Here is a 16,228-nt window from a genome sequence, read left to right as displayed (position 1 = left end):
CTTCCTCTCACTCCCAGCCCCTTGTTGGTGTGGGTCCTCTGGTTTCAGGCCACACGTGCTTGGTTCCTCACCTTTCGATGATGTGGCCCCACTGGTGTGAGGCCACTGCTGCCTGTTTTCCATCCCCTCGCTGCTTGGGACCCCGGGGCTGGTATCGAGGTGACTGTTCTGTGCATCCACTTCGCAGCTGTTCTCTCTCCGCGGGTTCTCTCCGCCTGCTGCAGCCAAAAGGGACAGCTTAGGGTAAAGATAAAAACCCAGTGTGTAAACGTTCTTGCCTAGCCCTCGCCCCAAGCACAAGCGTATATGCCTCCGGTCAAAGGCTTTCGCCACAAGCTGAACACGTTTGGTCTCATCTAAGCCTCTGAAGCCCGAGTTTACCCAGCTACGAATCAAAACTTCAGGAAAGGTGCTCAGGGTGATGCGGACCGCCAAGCGTTTCACCAGGCAGCCCAGATCGAGTACAAACACTTGTGTTTTAAGCGGGCAGAGGAAATGGTGTCAAGAGCGCGCCTCCATCTCCCGGGCGACGTACACATTTTCTCCATGAGATGCAAGCCCTTCCTCCAGTGTGAAAGGCCTCTACACTCTACACCTCTTGCGCTCGCAGCACGCAGGTGCCACCCGCTCTGAACATCTTCCAAAGGCACAGGGTCACGCAACGTGTGAACCACCGAGCGCGGGTGCAGCACACACCTAGGTCTTCGCTGTCGGCCTGAGAACACCCACGGCGCAGGGCTTCTTTGGGGCACACACGCGGTAGCGGTCGGTGATGCATTCTGCTCCGTGAAACCTTCTCGGGGACACAGAGCGTGAGCGCACGTAGATTAGCCCTACCCCTCATCCCTCTCTCTTGAGTGAGTTGTACTGCTATAAGGCAAAACTCCCTGCTGGAATCTCGGTGTGGCTTAAGTATCCTCCGGGAAGCGATCGCTGCTAGAGACACTGTGCTGCTCTCTAGGATAGTGGTCTGTGCCTCCACTGCGCTGCTGCTGTCTCCAAGTCGCTTGCGAAGGCCTTTTCGAAGAGGTTGCTCACAGTGTCGTTTCTTTAGAGTAACCCACAGGCATACGAGGATGCCGGTTCTGTGAAGGAAAATGCTCCCTGCCTCAGCCACTTGGGCGCCGTTTTGTACAGGAAAGGACACTCCGCCTTGAAGGTTCTTCCTTCCGGATTGCCACTCGCACTGTGGCGATGTCTCCTGAATCTCGCGGGGTTACAGTGCCGTCACAAGGTCCGTATCTCAGGCCTAGAAACGGCGGAGCGTCCGGCAGCTTTGAAAGAGAGCTTCGGCATTCTTCTGGCCTTCGGGGACGCTCCATGAGGAGCAAGCGCCTCAGCAGCGTGCGTCTTTAGAGCTTTCATGGCAGAACCTCTGTGGGCGACCTCATTCCTCCCCCCACGTGAGAGACACACACAACCTGCCATTAGGGGGTGGAAGGCTTTAGAGTCCAGAAGCGAGGCTGGCGCTCCCACTCAGCATTCCTACACGGAACTGAGCCCGGGTGCGTGAGACCGTGAGAGGGGGCAAAGACAGGCGTACCAGCGAGCTGTTCACAGTGCACGCTGACGCATCACCCTTCAAGCTCACGTTCATTTCATGGGGAGAACACGAGGCCTTGATGCGCTTTCCTGTGGTACGTAAACATCGGTCGCGTCCCCTGGTGGGCACATCGGCTCAGGACTGCCCTGTCCCAGAGGCTCCGGGTGTGGAGCCCGACTGTTGGAGATCAGCCTCACGTGGCTCTTTCACGGACGAGACCGGCTCGCAATGGGACCGTTCACGAGCTGGGGACCGTGGTGGCTGTTTGTTAGGAGTCGGCACACCAAGAGCCCTCCGAGGGAGAGGAGCTGCTGACGTTTGCCAGCACCGTCTCCAATTCCGAACTGCAACCATTCCCTGTAAGAGGCTCCCGAAAGCTTCGACGCAGTTTCTCAGTTAGCTGTAAATGGAGGCCAGTCACTTGGCAGACTCCCCCAACGCCCGGCCTCCCAGGCTGCGATACAGACACGCCGACTGCTTCAGCCAACAGGGACCGCTTGGAGTAAAAGTGAGAATCCTACGTGTCAAAGTACTTGCGTGACGCTGGCCAGAAGCACAAACGTTTAGGGCAGGGCATCAAGGCACTTCGCCGCACGCGGAGCAAGTTTGTTCTCATCTCGCCTCTGAATGCCGAGTTTAACCAGCTAGGAAGCAAACTTCGGGAAAGGTACTCAGGGTGCCGCCGAGTCAAAATTCTTTCACCAGACAGCCCAAATCGTGGACGCCTCTTTGTATTTTCCATGGGCAGGACAAAATGGTGTCAACCCGCACGCCTCCAGCTGGGGGCGGGTTGGGGTGGGGTGGGGTGGGGTGGGGGTGGGGGTGGGGCGACGTACACTTTCTCCATGGGAAACAGGCCCACGCCTTCAGTGTGAAAGGCCTCTACGCCTCTCTGCTTTCGCAGCCCAGGCGTAGCCTCAGCTCTGAGAAGCTTCCAGAGCCGGAAGGTCAGAAAACCTTTGAACCACCCAGCAGGTGCAGCACAGAACAAGGGCTTCTCTCTTGGCCTGAGAACACCCACTGCCCGGCGCTCCTTTGTGTACACACGTGGTGGAGGAAGGGTGCTGGATTCGGCTCCGTGAGAACTTCTCCGGGCCACGCACGTAGTGTGAACGCAAGTAGATGAGCCCTACATCTCATGCCAGTCTCCTGTGCGAGTTGGACAAGGCGAACTCCCTGCTTGAATCCCTGGGTGGGTTAAGTACCCTCCGGGGAAGGATCGCTGCTTGGGACCCCGGGGCTGGTATCGAGGATCCCATAGCTTCGGTGCTCCTGTCCGCCTGTTGAGGGGTTCCAACTTCTGGATTCCTAAATATTTTTATTCCATGGACCTTCTGTTGTGAGGCTCCTCCTTCCTCTCACTCCCAGCCCCTTGTTGGTGTGGGTCCTCTGGTTTCAGGCCACACGTGCTTGGTTCCTCACCTTTCGATGATGTGGCCCCACTGGTGTGAGGCCACTGCTGCCTGTTTTCCATCCCCTCGCTGCTTGGGACCCCGGGGCTGGTATCGAGGTGACTGTTCTGTGCATCCACTTCGCAGCTGTTCTCTCTCCGCGGGTTCTCTCCGCCTGCTGCAGCCAAAAGGGACAGCTTAGGGTAAAGATAAAAACCCAGTGTGTAAACGTTCTTGCCTAGCCCTCGCCCCAAGCACAAGCGTATATGCCTCCGGTCAAAGGCTTTCGCCACAAGCTGAACACGTTTGGTCTCATCTAAGCCTCTGAAGCCCGAGTTTACCCAGCTACGAATCAAAACTTCAGGAAAGGTGCTCAGGGTGATGCGGACCGCCAAGCGTTTCACCAGGCAGCCCAGATCGAGTACAAACACTTGTGTTTTAAGCGGGCAGAGGAAATGGTGTCAAGAGCGCGCCTCCATCTCCCGGGCGACGTACACATTTTCTCCATGAGATGCAAGCCCTTCCTCCAGTGTGAAAGGCCTCTACACTCTACACCTCTTGCGCTCGCAGCACGCAGGTGCCACCCGCTCTGAACATCTTCCAAAGGCACAGGGTCACGCAACGTGTGAACCACCGAGCGCGGGTGCAGCACACACCTAGGTCTTCGCTGTCGGCCTGAGAACACCCACGGCGCAGGGCTTCTTTGGGGCACACACGCGGTAGCGGTCGGTGATGCATTCTGCTCCGTGAAACCTTCTCGGGGACACAGAGCGTGAGCGCACGTAGATTAGCCCTACCCCTCATCCCTCTCTCTTGAGTGAGTTGTACTGCTATAAGGCAAAACTCCCTGCTGGAATCTCGGTGTGGCTTAAGTATCCTCCGGGAAGCGATCGCTGCTAGAGACACTGTGCTGCTCTCTAGGATAGTGGTCTGTGCCTCCACTGCGCTGCTGCTGTCTCCAAGTCGCTTGCGAAGGCCTTTTCGAAGAGGTTGCTCACAGTGTCGTTTCTTTAGAGTAACCCACAGGCATACGAGGATGCCGGTTCTGTGAAGGAAAATGCTCCCTGCCTCAGCCACTTGGGCGCCGTTTTGTACAGGAAAGGACACTCCGCCTTGAAGGTTCTTCCTTCCGGATTGCCACTCGCACTGTGGCGATGTCTCCTGAATCTCGCGGGGTTACAGTGCCGTCACAAGGTCCGTATCTCAGGCCTAGAAACGGCGGAGCGTCCGGCAGCTTTGAAAGAGAGCTTCGGCATTCTTCTGGCCTTCGGGGACGCTCCATGAGGAGCAAGCGCCTCAGCAGCGTGCGTCTTTAGAGCTTTCATGGCAGAACCTCTGTGGGCGACCTCATTCCTCCCCCCACGTGAGAGACACACACAACCTGCCATTAGGGGGTGGAAGGCTTTAGAGTCCAGAAGCGAGGCTGGCGCTCCCACTCAGCATTCCTACACGGAACTGAGCCCGGGTGCGTGAGACCGTGAGAGGGGGCAAAGACAGGCGTACCAGCGAGCTGTTCACAGTGCACGCTGACGCATCACCCTTCAAGCTCACGTTCATTTCATGGGGAGAACACGAGGCCTTGATGCGCTTTCCTGTGGTACGTAAACATCGGTCGCGTCCCCTGGTGGGCACATCGGCTCAGGACTGCCCTGTCCCAGAGGCTCCGGGTGTGGAGCCCGACTGTTGGAGATCAGCCTCACGTGGCTCTTTCACGGACGAGACCGGCTCGCAATGGGACCGTTCACGAGCTGGGGACCGTGGTGGCTGTTAGGAGTCGGCACACCAAGAGCCCTCCGAGGGAGAGGAGCTGCTGACGTTTGCCAGCACCGTCTCCAATTCCGAACTGCAACCATTCCCTGTAAGAGGCTCCCGAAAGCTTCGACGCAGTTTCTCAGTTAGCTGTAAATGGAGGCCAGTCACTTGGCAGACTCCCCCAACGCCCGGCCTCCCAGGCTGCGATACAGACACGCCGACTGCTTCAGCCAACAGGGACCGCTTGGAGTAAAAGTGAGAATCCTACGTGTCAAAGTACTTGCGTGACGCTGGCCAGAAGCACAAACGTTTAGGGCAGGGCATCAAGGCACTTCGCCGCACGCGGAGCAAGTTTGTTCTCATCTCGCCTCTGAATGCCGAGTTTAACCAGCTAGGAAGCAAACTTCGGGAAAGGTACTCAGGGTGCCGCCGAGTCAAAATTCTTTCACCAGACAGCCCAAATCGTGGACGCCTCTTTGTATTTTCCATGGGCAGGACAAAATGGTGTCAACCCGCACGCCTCCAGCTGGGGGCGGGTTGGGGTGGGGTGGGGTGGGGTGGGGGTGGGGGTGGGGCGACGTACACTTTCTCCATGGGAAACAGGCCCACGCCTTCAGTGTGAAAGGCCTCTACGCCTCTCTGCTTTCGCAGCCCAGGCGTAGCCTCAGCTCTGAGAAGCTTCCAGAGCCGGAAGGTCAGAAAACCTTTGAACCACCCAGCAGGTGCAGCACAGAACAAGGGCTTCTCTCTTGGCCTGAGAACACCCACTGCCCGGCGCTCCTTTGTGTACACACGTGGTGGAGGAAGGGTGCTGGATTCGGCTCCGTGAGAACTTCTCCGGGCCACGCACGTAGTGTGAACGCAAGTAGATGAGCCCTACATCTCATGCCAGTCTCCTGTGCGAGTTGGACAAGGCGAACTCCCTGCTTGAATCCCTGGGTGGGTTAAGTACCCTCCGGGGAAGGATCGCTGCTTGGGACCCCGGGGCTGGTATCGAGGATCCCATAGCTTCGGTGCTCCTGTCCGCCTGTTGAGGGGTTCCAACTTCTGGATTCCTAAATATTTTTATTCCATGGACCTTCTGTTGTGAGGCTCCTCCTTCCTCTCACTCCCAGCCCCTTGTTGGTGTGGGTCCTCTGGTTTCAGGCCACACGTGCTTGGTTCCTCACCTTTCGATGATGTGGCCCCACTGGTGTGAGGCCACTGCTGCCTGTTTTCCATCCCCTCGCTGCTTGGGACCCCGGGGCTGGTATCGAGGTGACTGTTCTGTGCATCCACTTCGCAGCTGTTCTCTCTCCGCGGGTTCTCTCCGCCTGCTGCAGCCAAAAGGGACAGCTTAGGGTAAAGATAAAAACCCAGTGTGTAAACGTTCTTGCCTAGCCCTCGCCCCAAGCACAAGCGTATATGCCTCCGGTCAAAGGCTTTCGCCACAAGCTGAACACGTTTGGTCTCATCTAAGCCTCTGAAGCCCGAGTTTACCCAGCTACGAATCAAAACTTCAGGAAAGGTGCTCAGGGTGATGCGGACCGCCAAGCGTTTCACCAGGCAGCCCAGATCGAGTACAAACACTTGTGTTTTAAGCGGGCAGAGGAAATGGTGTCAAGAGCGCGCCTCCATCTCCCGGGCGACGTACACATTTTCTCCATGAGATGCAAGCCCTTCCTCCAGTGTGAAAGGCCTCTACACTCTACACCTCTTGCGCTCGCAGCACGCAGGTGCCACCCGCTCTGAACATCTTCCAAAGGCACAGGGTCACGCAACGTGTGAACCACCGAGCGCGGGTGCAGCACACACCTAGGTCTTCGCTGTCGGCCTGAGAACACCCACGGCGCAGGGCTTCTTTGGGGCACACACGCGGTAGCGGTCGGTGATGCATTCTGCTCCGTGAAACCTTCTCGGGGACACAGAGCGTGAGCGCACGTAGATTAGCCCTACCCCTCATCCCTCTCTCTTGAGTGAGTTGTACTGCTATAAGGCAAAACTCCCTGCTGGAATCTCGGTGTGGCTTAAGTATCCTCCGGGAAGCGATCGCTGCTAGAGACACTGTGCTGCTCTCTAGGATAGTGGTCTGTGCCTCCACTGCGCTGCTGCTGTCTCCAAGTCGCTTGCGAAGGCCTTTTCGAAGAGGTTGCTCACAGTGTCGTTTCTTTAGAGTAACCCACAGGCATACGAGGATGCCGGTTCTGTGAAGGAAAATGCTCCCTGCCTCAGCCACTTGGGCGCCGTTTTGTACAGGAAAGGACACTCCGCCTTGAAGGTTCTTCCTTCCGGATTGCCACTCGCACTGTGGCGATGTCTCCTGAATCTCGCGGGGTTACAGTGCCGTCACAAGGTCCGTATCTCAGGCCTAGAAACGGCGGAGCGTCCGGCAGCTTTGAAAGAGAGCTTCGGCATTCTTCTGGCCTTCGGGGACGCTCCATGAGGAGCAAGCGCCTCAGCAGCGTGCGTCTTTAGAGCTTTCATGGCAGAACCTCTGTGGGCGACCTCATTCCTCCCCCCACGTGAGAGACACACACAACCTGCCATTAGGGGGTGGAAGGCTTTAGAGTCCAGAAGCGAGGCTGGCGCTCCCACTCAGCATTCCTACACGGAACTGAGCCCGGGTGCGTGAGACCGTGAGAGGGGGCAAAGACAGGCGTACCAGCGAGCTGTTCACAGTGCACGCTGACGCATCACCCTTCAAGCTCACGTTCATTTCATGGGGAGAACACGAGGCCTTGATGCGCTTTCCTGTGGTACGTAAACATCGGTCGCGTCCCCTGGTGGGCACATCGGCTCAGGACTGCCCTGTCCCAGAGGCTCCGGGTGTGGAGCCCGACTGTTGGAGATCAGCCTCACGTGGCTCTTTCACGGACGAGACCGGCTCGCAATGGGACCGTTCACGAGCTGGGGACCGTGGTGGCTGTTAGGAGTCGGCACACCAAGAGCCCTCCGAGGGAGAGGAGCTGCTGACGTTTGCCAGCACCGTCTCCAATTCCGAACTGCAACCATTCCCTGTAAGAGGCTCCCGAAAGCTTCGACGCAGTTTCTCAGTTAGCTGTAAATGGAGGCCAGTCACTTGGCAGACTCCCCCAACGCCCGGCCTCCCAGGCTGCGATACAGACACGCCGACTGCTTCAGCCAACAGGGACCGCTTGGAGTAAAAGTGAGAATCCTACGTGTCAAAGTACTTGCGTGACGCTGGCCAGAAGCACAAACGTTTAGGGCAGGGCATCAAGGCACTTCGCCGCACGCGGAGCAAGTTTGTTCTCATCTCGCCTCTGAATGCCGAGTTTAACCAGCTAGGAAGCAAACTTCGGGAAAGGTACTCAGGGTGCCGCCGAGTCAAAATTCTTTCACCAGACAGCCCAAATCGTGGACGCCTCTTTGTATTTTCCATGGGCAGGACAAAATGGTGTCAACCCGCACGCCTCCAGCTGGGGGCGGGTTGGGGTGGGGTGGGGTGGGGTGGGGGTGGGGGTGGGGCGACGTACACTTTCTCCATGGGAAACAGGCCCACGCCTTCAGTGTGAAAGGCCTCTACGCCTCTCTGCTTTCGCAGCCCAGGCGTAGCCTCAGCTCTGAGAAGCTTCCAGAGCCGGAAGGTCAGAAAACCTTTGAACCACCCAGCAGGTGCAGCACAGAACAAGGGCTTCTCTCTTGGCCTGAGAACACCCACTGCCCGGCGCTCCTTTGTGTACACACGTGGTGGAGGAAGGGTGCTGGATTCGGCTCCGTGAGAACTTCTCCGGGCCACGCACGTAGTGTGAACGCAAGTAGATGAGCCCTACATCTCATGCCAGTCTCCTGTGCGAGTTGGACAAGGCGAACTCCCTGCTTGAATCCCTGGGTGGGTTAAGTACCCTCCGGGGAAGGATCGCTGCTTGGGACCCCGGGGCTGGTATCGAGGATCCCATAGCTTCGGTGCTCCTGTCCGCCTGTTGAGGGGTTCCAACTTCTGGATTCCTAAATATTTTTATTCCATGGACCTTCTGTTGTGAGGCTCCTCCTTCCTCTCACTCCCAGCCCCTTGTTGGTGTGGGTCCTCTGGTTTCAGGCCACACGTGCTTGGTTCCTCACCTTTCGATGATGTGGCCCCACTGGTGTGAGGCCACTGCTGCCTGTTTTCCATCCCCTCGCTGCTTGGGACCCCGGGGCTGGTATCGAGGTGACTGTTCTGTGCATCCACTTCGCAGCTGTTCTCTCTCCGCGGGTTCTCTCCGCCTGCTGCAGCCAAAAGGGACAGCTTAGGGTAAAGATAAAAACCCAGTGTGTAAACGTTCTTGCCTAGCCCTCGCCCCAAGCACAAGCGTATATGCCTCCGGTCAAAGGCTTTCGCCACAAGCTGAACACGTTTGGTCTCATCTAAGCCTCTGAAGCCCGAGTTTACCCAGCTACGAATCAAAACTTCAGGAAAGGTGCTCAGGGTGATGCGGACCGCCAAGCGTTTCACCAGGCAGCCCAGATCGAGTACAAACACTTGTGTTTTAAGCGGGCAGAGGAAATGGTGTCAAGAGCGCGCCTCCATCTCCCGGGCGACGTACACATTCTCTCCATGAGATGCAAGCCCTTCCTCCAGTGTGAAAGGCCTCTACACTCTACACCTCTTGCGCTCGCAGCACGCAGGTGCCACCCGCTCTGAACATCTTCCAAAGGCACAGGGTCACGCAACGTGTGAACCACCGAGCGCGGGTGCAGCACACACCTAGGTCTTCGCTGTCGGCCTGAGAACACCCACGGCGCAGGGCTTCTTTGGGGCACACACGCGGTAGCGGTCGGTGATGCATTCTGCTCCGTGAAACCTTCTCGGGGACACAGAGCGTGAGCGCACGTAGATTAGCCCTACCCCTCATCCCTCTCTCTTGAGTGAGTTGTACTGCTATAAGGCAAAACTCCCTGCTGGAATCTCGGTGTGGCTTAAGTATCCTCCGGGAAGCGATCGCTGCTAGAGACACTGTGCTGCTCTCTAGGATAGTGGTCTGTGCCTCCACTGCGCTGCTGCTGTCTCCAAGTCGCTTGCGAAGGCCTTTTCGAAGAGGTTGCTCACAGTGTCGTTTCTTTAGAGTAACCCACAGGCATACGAGGATGCCGGTTCTGTGAAGGAAAATGCTCCCTGCCTCAGCCACTTGGGCGCCGTTTTGTACAGGAAAGGACACTCCGCCTTGAAGGTTCTTCCTTCCGGATTGCCACTCGCACTGTGGCGATGTCTCCTGAATCTCGCGGGGTTACAGTGCCGTCACAAGGTCCGTATCTCAGGCCTAGAAACGGCGGAGCGTCCGGCAGCTTTGAAAGAGAGCTTCGGCATTCTTCTGGCCTTCGGGGACGCTCCATGAGGAGCAAGCGCCTCAGCAGCGTGCGTCTTTAGAGCTTTCATGGCAGAACCTCTGTGGGCGACCTCATTCCTCCCCCCACGTGAGAGACACACACAACCTGCCATTAGGGGGTGGAAGGCTTTAGAGTCCAGAAGCGAGGCTGGCGCTCCCACTCAGCATTCCTACACGGAACTGAGCCCGGGTGCGTGAGACCGTGAGAGGGGGCAAAGACAGGCGTACCAGCGAGCTGTTCACAGTGCACGCTGACGCATCACCCTTCAAGCTCACGTTCATTTCATGGGGAGAACACGAGGCCTTGATGCGCTTTCCTGTGGTACGTAAACATCGGTCGCGTCCCCTGGTGGGCACATCGGCTCAGGACTGCCCTGTCCCAGAGGCTCCGGGTGTGGAGCCCGACTGTTGGAGATCAGCCTCACGTGGCTCTTTCACGGACGAGACCGGCTCGCAATGGGACCGTTCACGAGCTGGGGACCGTGGTGGCTGTTAGGAGTCGGCACACCAAGAGCCCTCCGAGGGAGAGGAGCTGCTGACGTTTGCCAGCACCGTCTCCAATTCCGAACTGCAACCATTCCCTGTAAGAGGCTCCCGAAAGCTTCGACGCAGTTTCTCAGTTAGCTGTAAATGGAGGCCAGTCACTTGGCAGACTCCCCCAACGCCCGGCCTCCCAGGCTGCGATACAGACACGCCGACTGCTTCAGCCAACAGGGACCGCTTGGAGTAAAAGTGAGAATCCTACGTGTCAAAGTACTTGCGTGACGCTGGCCAGAAGCACAAACGTTTAGGGCAGGGCATCAAGGCACTTCGCCGCACGCGGAGCAAGTTTGTTCTCATCTCGCCTCTGAATGCCGAGTTTAACCAGCTAGGAAGCAAACTTCGGGAAAGGTACTCAGGGTGCCGCCGAGTCAAAATTCTTTCACCAGACAGCCCAAATCGTGGACGCCTCTTTGTATTTTCCATGGGCAGGACAAAATGGTGTCAACCCGCACGCCTCCAGCTGGGGGCGGGTTGGGGTGGGGTGGGGTGGGGTGGGGGTGGGGGTGGGGCGACGTACACTTTCTCCATGGGAAACAGGCCCACGCCTTCAGTGTGAAAGGCCTCTACGCCTCTCTGCTTTCGCAGCCCAGGCGTAGCCTCAGCTCTGAGAAGCTTCCAGAGCCGGAAGGTCAGAAAACCTTTGAACCACCCAGCAGGTGCAGCACAGAACAAGGGCTTCTCTCTTGGCCTGAGAACACCCACTGCCCGGCGCTCCTTTGTGTACACACGTGGTGGAGGAAGGGTGCTGGATTCGGCTCCGTGAGAACTTCTCCGGGCCACGCACGTAGTGTGAACGCAAGTAGATGAGCCCTACATCTCATGCCAGTCTCCTGTGCGAGTTGGACAAGGCGAACTCCCTGCTTGAATCCCTGGGTGGGTTAAGTACCCTCCGGGGAAGGATCGCTGCTTGGGACCCCGGGGCTGGTATCGAGGATCCCATAGCTTCGGTGCTCCTGTCCGCCTGTTGAGGGGTTCCAACTTCTGGATTCCTAAATATTTTTATTCCATGGACCTTCTGTTGTGAGGCTCCTCCTTCCTCTCACTCCCAGCCCCTTGTTGGTGTGGGTCCTCTGGTTTCAGGCCACACGTGCTTGGTTCCTCACCTTTCGATGATGTGGCCCCACTGGTGTGAGGCCACTGCTGCCTGTTTTCCATCCCCTCGCTGCTTGGGACCCCGGGGCTGGTATCGAGGTGACTGTTCTGTGCATCCACTTCGCAGCTGTTCTCTCTCCGCGGGTTCTCTCCGCCTGCTGCAGCCAAAAGGGACAGCTTAGGGTAAAGATAAAAACCCAGTGTGTAAACGTTCTTGCCTAGCCCTCGCCCCAAGCACAAGCGTATATGCCTCCGGTCAAAGGCTTTCGCCACAAGCTGAACACGTTTGGTCTCATCTAAGCCTCTGAAGCCCGAGTTTACCCAGCTACGAATCAAAACTTCAGGAAAGGTGCTCAGGGTGATGCGGACCGCCAAGCGTTTCACCAGGCAGCCCAGATCGAGTACAAACACTTGTGTTTTAAGCGGGCAGAGGAAATGGTGTCAAGAGCGCGCCTCCATCTCCCGGGCGACGTACACATTCTCTCCATGAGATGCAAGCCCTTCCTCCAGTGTGAAAGGCCTCTACACTCTACACCTCTTGCGCTCGCAGCACGCAGGTGCCACCCGCTCTGAACATCTTCCAAAGGCACAGGGTCACGCAACGTGTGAACCACCGAGCGCGGGTGCAGCACACACCTAGGTCTTCGCTGTCGGCCTGAGAACACCCACGGCGCAGGGCTTCTTTGGGGCACACACGCGGTAGCGGTCGGTGATGCATTCTGCTCCGTGAAACCTTCTCGGGGACACAGAGCGTGAGCGCACGTAGATTAGCCCTACCCCTCATCCCTCTCTCTTGAGTGAGTTGTACTGCTATAAGGCAAAACTCCCTGCTGGAATCTCGGTGTGGCTTAAGTATCCTCCGGGAAGCGATCGCTGCTAGAGACACTGTGCTGCTCTCTAGGATAGTGGTCTGTGCCTCCACTGCGCTGCTGCTGTCTCCAAGTCGCTTGCGAAGGCCTTTTCGAAGAGGTCGCTCACAGTGTCGTTTCTTTAGAGTAACCCACAGGCATACGAGGATGCCGGTTCTGTGAAGGAAAATGCTCCCTGCCTCAGCCACTTGGGCGCCGTTTTGTACAGGAAAGGACACTCCGCCTTGAAGGTTCTTCCTTCCGGATTGCCACTCGCACTGTGGCGATGTCTCCTGAATCTCGCGGGGTTACAGTGCCGTCACAAGGTCCGTATCTCAGGCCTAGAAACGGCGGAGCGTCCGGCAGCTTTGAAAGAGAGCTTCGGCATTCTTCTGGCCTTCGGGGACGCTCCATGAGGAGCAAGCGCCTCAGCAGCGTGCGTCTTTAGAGCTTTCATGGCAGAACCTCTGTGGGCGACCTCATTCCTCCCCCCACGTGAGAGACACACACAACCTGCCATTAGGGGGTGGAAGGCTTTAGAGTCCAGAAGCGAGGCTGGCGCTCCCACTCAGCATTCCTACACGGAACTGAGCCCGGGTGCGTGAGACCGTGAGAGGGGGCAAAGACAGGCGTACCAGCGAGCTGTTCACAGTGCACGCTGACGCATCACCCTTCAAGCTCACGTTCATTTCATGGGGAGAACACGAGGCCTTGATGCGCTTTCCTGTGGTACGTAAACATCGGTCGCGTCCCCTGGTGGGCACATCGGCTCAGGACTGCCCTGTCCCAGAGGCTCCGGGTGTGGAGCCCGACTGTTGGAGATCAGCCTCACGTGGCTCTTTCACGGACGAGACCGGCTCGCAATGGGACCGTTCACGAGCTGGGGACCGTGGTGGCTGTTAGGAGTCGGCACACCAAGAGCCCTCCGAGGGAGAGGAGCTGCTGACGTTTGCCAGCACCGTCTCCAATTCCGAACTGCAACCATTCCCTGTAAGAGGCTCCCGAAAGCTTCGACGCAGTTTCTCAGTTAGCTGTAAATGGAGGCCAGTCACTTGGCAGACTCCCCCAACGCCCGGCCTCCCAGGCTGCGATACAGACACGCCGACTGCTTCAGCCAACAGGGACCGCTTGGAGTAAAAGTGAGAATCCTACGTGTCAAAGTACTTGCGTGACGCTGGCCAGAAGCACAAACGTTTAGGGCAGGGCATCAAGGCACTTCGCCGCACGCGGAGCAAGTTTGTTCTCATCTCGCCTCTGAATGCCGAGTTTAACCAGCTAGGAAGCAAACTTCGGGAAAGGTACTCAGGGTGCCGCCGAGTCAAAATTCTTTCACCAGACAGCCCAAATCGTGGACGCCTCTTTGTATTTTCCATGGGCAGGACAAAATGGTGTCAACCCGCACGCCTCCAGCTGGGGGCGGGTTGGGGTGGGGTGGGGTGGGGTGGGGGTGGGGGTGGGGCGACGTACACTTTCTCCATGGGAAACAGGCCCACGCCTTCAGTGTGAAAGGCCTCTACGCCTCTCTGCTTTCGCAGCCCAGGCGTAGCCTCAGCTCTGAGAAGCTTCCAGAGCCGGAAGGTCAGAAAACCTTTGAACCACCCAGCAGGTGCAGCACAGAACAAGGGCTTCTCTCTTGGCCTGAGAACACCCACTGCCCGGCGCTCCTTTGTGTACACACGTGGTGGAGGAAGGGTGCTGGATTCGGCTCCGTGAGAACTTCTCCGGGCCACGCACGTAGTGTGAACGCAAGTAGATGAGCCCTACATCTCATGCCAGTCTCCTGTGCGAGTTGGACAAGGCGAACTCCCTGCTTGAATCCCTGGGTGGGTTAAGTACCCTCCGGGGAAGGATCGCTGCTTGGGACCCCGGGGCTGGTATCGAGGATCCCATAGCTTCGGTGCTCCTGTCCGCCTGTTGAGGGGTTCCAACTTCTGGATTCCTAAATATTTTTATTCCATGGACCTTCTGTTGTGAGGCTCCTCCTTCCTCTCACTCCCAGCCCCTTGTTGGTGTGGGTCCTCTGGTTTCAGGCCACACGTGCTTGGTTCCTCACCTTTCGATGATGTGGCCCCACTGGTGTGAGGCCACTGCTGCCTGTTTTCCATCCCCTCGCTGCTTGGGACCCCGGGGCTGGTATCGAGGTGACTGTTCTGTGCATCCACTTCGCAGCTGTTCTCTCTCCGCGGGTTCTCTCCGCCTGCTGCAGCCAAAAGGGACAGCTTAGGGTAAAGATAAAAACCCAGTGTGTAAACGTTCTTGCCTAGCCCTCGCCCCAAGCACAAGCGTATATGCCTCCGGTCAAAGGCTTTCGCCACAAGCTGAACACGTTTGGTCTCATCTAAGCCTCTGAAGCCCGAGTTTACCCAGCTACGAATCAAAACTTCAGGAAAGGTGCTCAGGGTGATGCGGACCGCCAAGCGTTTCACCAGGCAGCCCAGATCGAGTACAAACACTTGTGTTTTAAGCGGGCAGAGGAAATGGTGTCAAGAGCGCGCCTCCATCTCCCGGGCGACGTACACATTCTCTCCATGAGATGCAAGCCCTTCCTCCAGTGTGAAAGGCCTCTACACTCTACACCTCTTGCGCTCGCAGCACGCAGGTGCCACCCGCTCTGAACATCTTCCAAAGGCACAGGGTCACGCAACGTGTGAACCACCGAGCGCGGGTGCAGCACACACCTAGGTCTTCGCTGTCGGCCTGAGAACACCCACGGCGCAGGGCTTCTTTGGGGCACACACGCGGTAGCGGTCGGTGATGCATTCTGCTCCGTGAAACCTTCTCGGGGACACAGAGCGTGAGCGCACGTAGATTAGCCCTACCCCTCATCCCTCTCTCTTGAGTGAGTTGTACTGCTATAAGGCAAAACTCCCTGCTGGAATCTCGGTGTGGCTTAAGTATCCTCCGGGAAGCGATCGCTGCTAGAGACACTGTGCTGCTCTCTAGGATAGTGGTCTGTGCCTCCACTGCGCTGCTGCTGTCTCCAAGTCGCTTGCGAAGGCCTTTTCGAAGAGGTCGCTCACAGTGTCGTTTCTTTAGAGTAACCCACAGGCATACGAGGATGCCGGTTCTGTGAAGGAAAATGCTCCCTGCCTCAGCCACTTGGGCGCCGTTTTGTACAGGAAAGGACACTCCGCCTTGAAGGTTCTTCCTTCCGGATTGCCACTCGCACTGTGGCGATGTCTCCTGAATCTCGCGGGGTTACAGTGCCGTCACAAGGTCCGTATCTCAGGCCTAGAAACGGCGGAGCGTCCGGCAGCTTTGAAAGAGAGCTTCGGCATTCTTCTGGCCTTCGGGGACGCTCCATGAGGAGCAAGCGCCTCAGCAGCGTGCGTCTTTAGAGCTTTCATGGCAGAACCTCTGTGGGCGACCTCATTCCTCCCCCCACGTGAGAGACACACACAACCTGCCATTAGGGGGTGGAAGGCTTTAGAGTCCAGAAGCGAGGCTGGCGCTCCCACTCAGCATTCCTACACGGAACTGAGCCCGGGTGCGTGAGACCGTGAGAGGGGGCAAAGACAGGCGTACCAGCGAGCTGTTCACAGTGCACGCTGACGCATCACCCTTCAAGCTCACGTTCATTTCATGGGGAGAACACGAGGCCTTGATGCGCTTTCCTGTGGTACGTAAACATCGGTCGCGTCCCCTGGTGGGCACATCGGCTCAGGACTGCCCTGTCCCAGAGGCTCCGGGTGTGGAGCCCGACTGTTGGAGATCAGCCTCACGTGGCTCTTTCACGGACGAGACCGGCTCGCAATG

The sequence above is a fragment of the Delphinus delphis genome, chromosome 21 (assembly GCF_949987515.2).
Source record: "Delphinus delphis chromosome 21, mDelDel1.2, whole genome shotgun sequence".
NCBI classification, from domain to species: Eukaryota; Metazoa; Chordata; class Mammalia; order Artiodactyla; family Delphinidae; genus Delphinus; species Delphinus delphis.
This window is presented reverse-complemented; position numbering follows the sequence as displayed.